Here is a 6,332-nt window from a genome sequence, read left to right as displayed (position 1 = left end):
TCTGGAAAAACCAAAAAAGAAAAAAAAAGAACGAGCATGTGTGTCTGTGCGGCAGGTTGAGTTAGTTTTTGTCTTTGCTCTTTGGGAGCAGGTTCATCACCTCGGGTGTTTACCACGGATGCTTTTCCTCTTTGATGGTGCGTGGGTTCCTGATCCAGTAGGTTGCTGGTGGCTGCCCTCTGTAGAGATGAACAATTCCACGAAGCTTTTACTAAGTACAAGTCTGTTTACCTGACATTAAATGGCAGCGTGAGCATTTTGTGTGGGAAGACAGTGTTGATCTCAGGGTGAGAGGAATAGGGCTTGGCCTCAGGCAGGGTCCCACCCTCCTGGGCTTCTACTTCTTGTCAGCATATTTTCTAGGAAACAAGATTCTGTCATGTTTTCAAACTGGAAGGCTCATTTTGGTTACCTCACTGGTACCATCCCAGAATAAGTCATACAGGGTAAGACGGATTGGTTTGTTTCTTAACACTCAACCCAGAACACTCTGTCAACAAACATTTGTGTATTTTTCCCCTAACAAAGACCAGGTCCCTGATACTAGCTGGGTGTCTTATACTTCATGTCAATTCTGACTGTGTCTGCCTGAACTTAGTAACATCAGCTCCCACAGGTTAAGGGCTCCAGTCCCACAAGACGGCTGAAGTCTAGGTATTCAGTGCCTCTGACTGACTGGCTGGAAATCCTTGTGGTCCTCTCCTCCAGTTGGATCATTTGTTAGAACGGTCCTAGAGCTCAGGGAAGCATGCACTAACTTGTTTCTTTTCTTTTCTTTTCTTTTCTTTTCTTTTCTTTTCTTTTCTTTTCTTTTCTCTTCTCTTCTTTTCTTTTCTTTTCTTTTCTTTTCTTTTCTTTTCTTTTTGTTTTTTTGAGGCAGGGTTTCTCTGTATAGCCCTGGCTGTCCTGGAACTCACTTTGTAGACCAGGCTGGCCTGGAACTCAGAAATCCACCTGCCTCTGCCTCCCGAGTGCTGGGATTAAAGGCGTGCGCCACCACACCCGACTACTAACTTGTTTCTTATAGAATATTAGAAAGGATGCAGGTGTTCAGTCAGATGGGAAGAGGTGAGGGTGGAGACATCGCTTTCATGAGTTTGGGTGCTTCGCTCTGCTAACACTTCCAGAGGATTATGGGAACCTAGAAGGCCCTCAGCCTGGCTGTAATGGAGAATACATTAGGTATGGTAGACTGAAAATTGGCCAGGAGCAATCAAGCCTATATTTAGGCTCCTTGCAGATGGGATGGTCTGGGGTCAAAACCCGAGCCGTCTGACCCTGTCATTGGCTTTCTCTAACACCAGCCCCAATTTGAGGCTCTACAAGATCCTCAGTCACCAGTCACCTCATTAGGACTTGGTTCCAAAGCATCATCTGGGAGGTTTCAAGGTTTGTAGGTGCTGTGGACCAGAAAACACCACCAGGGCCAAAATTGTTGTCGACATTTCGCAGTTGACTTAATTAGGAGTAATTTTGTGTCATGCATTCATCCCATGTACAGAACACTGCCTGGTATGTAAATCCATTTGTTGAGTTGAAACATCCATTTGGCTCTTTCAAAGGTATTTCAGAGAATTCTATTTATTTGTTGCCTTCTATTCTTTTGGTTATCATACAAAGGCATGGGCTGGTTTCACTGTGACATTTTTGTACGTACGTATTTTTATTTTGTGTTGTTCTTTATCTCTCTTGCCTGCCTGCCCCCAACCATGTTCTGATTTCTTCCATATTATACTAATAAAAGGAGAAGTCCATCAAGAAGGTGTGATACTTGTAAATCTGTATATACCAAACATTGGGACTCCTGGGCTTATACTACAAACATTAGCCGAGCATAGTGGTGCATGCCTTTGATCCCAGCACGGGGGAAGGGGTGGGGGGTGGGGGTGGGGGAGGGGGCAGAAGGATCTCTGTTCTACATCAAGAGCTCCACAACTGCCAGTGCGACATAGAAAGACAATCTCAAAACAAGCTCATGGAAACTGGATACAACTTGGAAAATGTAAGCCAGGGCTTCGAGCCTTGCATATATATATATATATGTGTATATATATATATATATATATATATATACACATATATATATATAGTATTTGCAAATTCAGGAATGAACAAAAGAGAGAAAGAAAGAAAACTCAGACTCCTGTGTAGAAGCAAAGGTCCAGAGACACTGACTTTCTAGTCTGCTGTTTTCTCTCCCTATGGGTCCTCTGTAGTGTTCGAAGCACAAGGGACCTGCTGTTAGTTATTCCTTCATGCAGAATCTCCTACTTCTCACCAGTGTGTTGAGATCACAGACAAAGCCTACCTTTTCAGTACATAATGCCCAAGTCCAGCGGGAGGGTTCTGATTAGCAATGAGCTCAATACAAACACTGTGCTGTAGAGCCTTGGGCAGAATTCCAAGCTGTCTTGAGTTGAGCTTCAAGCATTGGAGACTGGAGGGGAGCAGAGGTGAGGAAAGTTGATCAGCTGGCAAGGTGGGAATAGTATTCTGGCGATTTGAAAGGTAAAACCTAAAGTTAAAGTTTCATTACTGCCCTAGCCACCTTCCCTCCAAGTCTGCCGGCTTTATACGCTGCTCCATCCATGTCCACGGGGAAACTAGGTCGGAACAGACAACTTCCCTCTCCAACTGTTCATTAAATCACAATGCTTAGTTCTTGTTCAGTGGACACTGCCCAACACTCCGAAAGCCTGCTGCTCCTTCTGCTGGCGCTTGGGGGTCCCAGGATGCAGCGCTTTTCTTGCTAGTGTCTACAACAGCTCCTTAAACCATTTTATTTCAGAGAGTCTGTGGCCTCTAGCATGTGTGTGTGTGTGTGTGTGTGTGTGTGTGTGTGTGTGTATGTTGGTGCATGCACACTCCATCTCCTGTCCACAGCAACTGTTTCATAATTATTCACCCTTAAATATATAATTAGAAATGTTGATGGGGAAAAAAAAGAGTAGAGGAGATGTGATTATACCTGGCTGAGTTGGGAGGAGATAGAAAGGGGGAGGTCAGAATAGGGGCTTGGAGCAGAAAAGGATGAAGTCCCAAGGCAGCAGGCCACAGCTTCCACTCCTCCCAAGCTGTCATGTGATGGTTTGGTCTGCCACTTCCCAAGATATGCTTGTTTATGTTAAGGGGGAGTACCAACAGGAATGGGGTAATATTTGCTGAAAGTCAATTGTGCGCATTTATTTTTAAAAGATTTATTTATTTTATGTGTACGAGTACACTGTAGCTGTCTTCAGATACACCAGAAGAGGGCATCAGATCTCACTACAGATGGTTGTGAGCCACCATGTGGTTGCTGGGAATTGAACTCAGGACCTCTGGGAGAGCAGTCAGTGCTGTCAACCCCTGAGCCATCTCTCCAGCCCCCAATTGTGAACATTTTTAATAAGGGAGAATTGTGTTTGATAAGGAGAATTTATTGGCTTTCTAGTATAAACACTCCAAACCCTGTCTTGAAAAAACCAAAAAACCAAAAACCAAAAACAACAACAACAAAAAGAATGCTAACTGGAAATGGCCTGGGATTTTGAAACCTCAAAGGCCCCCAGTGACACATGGAAACTTGGTGGCATACAAGCAGACATGCTGCTGGAGAAGGAGCTGAGAGTTCTGCATCTTTATAATGAAGGCAGCAAGGAGAGACTGTGTACCACACTAGGTGTAGCTTGAGCATAGGAGACCTCAAAGCCCACCCGTAGAGTGACACACTTCCTCCAACAAGGCCACACCTCCTAATAGTGCCACTCATTTTTAAAAAATCTTTCTCGTTTTTAGAAAAGATTTATTTCTTTATTTATTATATGTAAATACACTGTAGCTGTCTTCAGACACAGTGAAGAAGAGGGCATCAGATCTCACTATGGATGCTTGTGAGCCACCGTGTGGTTGTTGGGATTTGAACTCAGAAGCTTCGGAAGAGCAGTCAGTGCTCTTAACCACTGAGCCATCTCTCCAGCCCCAGTAGTGCCACTCTTATGGGTCAAGCATTCAAACACATGAGCCTCTGGGGTGACCATTCCTATTCAAACCCCCACAGGGACCACTGTTGTTCAAACCTCACATTAAGCAACTCCATTCCTAAAAAGATGAGATTCCAGCTCCACACAGTTGTTCACAACAGCACTACTTGTAACAACCAAAAGAAAAAGAAAAGTAATTTTCCCAACAGCGGCTGAGCAGCTCAGTAAGTTGTGCACATCTCTACAGTGGAGATGTTATCTGGCATTGAAAAGCTGAGGTGCTGGCACACGCTCCAGAATGGACGAACCTTGGGGACTCAAAGGAAAGAAGTGCCAACTTGTCTAACTCCAGGCTAGGAAATGTCCAGGAGAGACAACTCACAGAGATGGGGTCAACCGATGGCTTTTAAGAGCTGGGTGTGTGTGCATGCGGAAAGGATGGGGAGGAAATGTCGATGGAGTGGACTTTCTTCTACAGGCTTGAAGTTTTCCTAAAGATGGGGCCAGCAAGAGGGCTCAGCAGGTGAAGGTGCTTGTCACCAAGTGTGGTGGCCTTGAGTTGGATCCTTGGAACCCACATAGTTGAAGTAGAGAACTTACCCTTGCAAATTATTCCCTGAGGACCTCATGCATGCTGTGACATACACACACACACACACACACACACACAGAGAGAGAGAGAGAGAGAGAGAGAGAGAGAGAGAGAGCATCAAATGAGTGGGATTTCTGTGAGGTTTATCCAATACAGTGATTTAAGAAAGAGGAATGGAGCTGTAAAAGCTGTATATGTGCTTCATGAAGACAGTACAGAAATACCCCGCACACCAAGAAGGGAACTGGAGCCTGGCTCCTCGGGCAGCCTTCAGCACCTTTGGAAACAGTCTGTACTCATCCATGCCTGGGACATTCTCTGCTGTGGTACTCATAGCCACAAATACGCCAGTCCACTGTGGGCCTAGACCAGTCCATCTGTTTTAAGAAATATACGTGCAGAATATAGCCTGTGAAATATGAGGCAGAGATGCCAGTGGGTGCCAAAGAAATTCAAAATGCTCATCGGACCAGTGCCTGGAAGGAAAGAGGGCACTGTCATGAGGGAGTGTGTGAGGTGCTTCTCTCAAAGCTGACCCTGCCACACAGAGACAGTGCAGGCTAGCCATACATCTTCCATGATCACTCTGCTCAGAGCCCCTTGAAGAGTCAATACCGGTATCTTTTGGGGGTGGTCACAGTTTATTCCCTCAAAAACATCCTATTTTAAAAAAAATGGAGTCAGCATAAGACTTAGTGCATTAGGTTTCTATATAAAAGAAACATATGTGAGACCAGGGATGTGTGTGTGTGTGTGTGTGTGTGGTGCAGCTTAGGTGTGGCACTCTGGTCTCCCATGTGAGCCCTGGGGTCCAGCCCTAGAACTGAAACAAAAGAACAAAACAAACAACAACAACAACAACAAAAAACACAAAAATATTGAAAATCTGGGTTACGGGATCCAACTTTCCTGGGGTGTCTGTGGGGGAGTCCTCGCCCTTAAAAACTATTTATTGTGTACTCCTCTGCTCTCTAAAATAATTATAGGATCCCTCCTACGCTTTTCATTCTAAGCCCGTAGAGTCCATTGCACCTTTTAGTTCCTGGGCCTAGCGGTGTCGAGAGCAGAATCTACCTCTAGGTGGAGACAGGCCCTTGTCTCTTGTCTTAAGGGTTAATTCAGCACTGTGGCAGGCCAGGGACCTGGCTGGCTAGGGGACCATAAGAAGGCCGCTCACCTTAGACAGAGTGCTTTTTCTGTCCAGACTCTCGCTCCCCCACCCCCACCCCCACCCCAAGCCCACAGTGTAGCCCCTACAGCCAGCAAAGTTGCCAGGAGGCTCAGGGATCTGTCCCTGTCTGATGGCCGACATAGAACACAGAGCTATTTGTTTTTCTTTTCTGCAGTAGGACCAGGTCTTAAGTATTCTTTCGAAACTCCTTAACCAAAGCTCTGGGCTTCCTAACACCTTTTCTAAGCATCCCCCTCCTGGAGGGTGGCTCACCTCCGGGCTACTTTATCTCAAATAGCTTGGCTGTTTTTCTTCTGTCCTCCCTTCCACGCAGCCAGGAGATCCGTAGCTTGCCTGCCTTAGGGTTCTCCTTCTAGACTCTAAAAACTGTCCTCCGGCTTCTGTGTGTTCAGGGGGTTGGGGGTGGGGATGGATGTGGATTCTATTTGTGTCCCTAATTCTATTAATGAAACTAAGAAGCCTGAGAGAGCAGAACTTGGTTTCCCAAGTATCATGTGACCATGGGTGGCCAACACCCACCCTTCCAAGACACTGGCCACGCTCTGTCCTACTTTAAATTCTTTAATTAGGAAAGCAACTATGGACA

Source organism: Mus musculus, chromosome 14 (assembly GCF_000001635.26).
Source record: "Mus musculus strain C57BL/6J chromosome 14, GRCm38.p6 C57BL/6J".
NCBI lineage: Eukaryota > Metazoa > Chordata > Mammalia > Rodentia > Muridae > Mus > Mus musculus.
Note: the sequence above shows the minus strand (reverse complement) of the source record.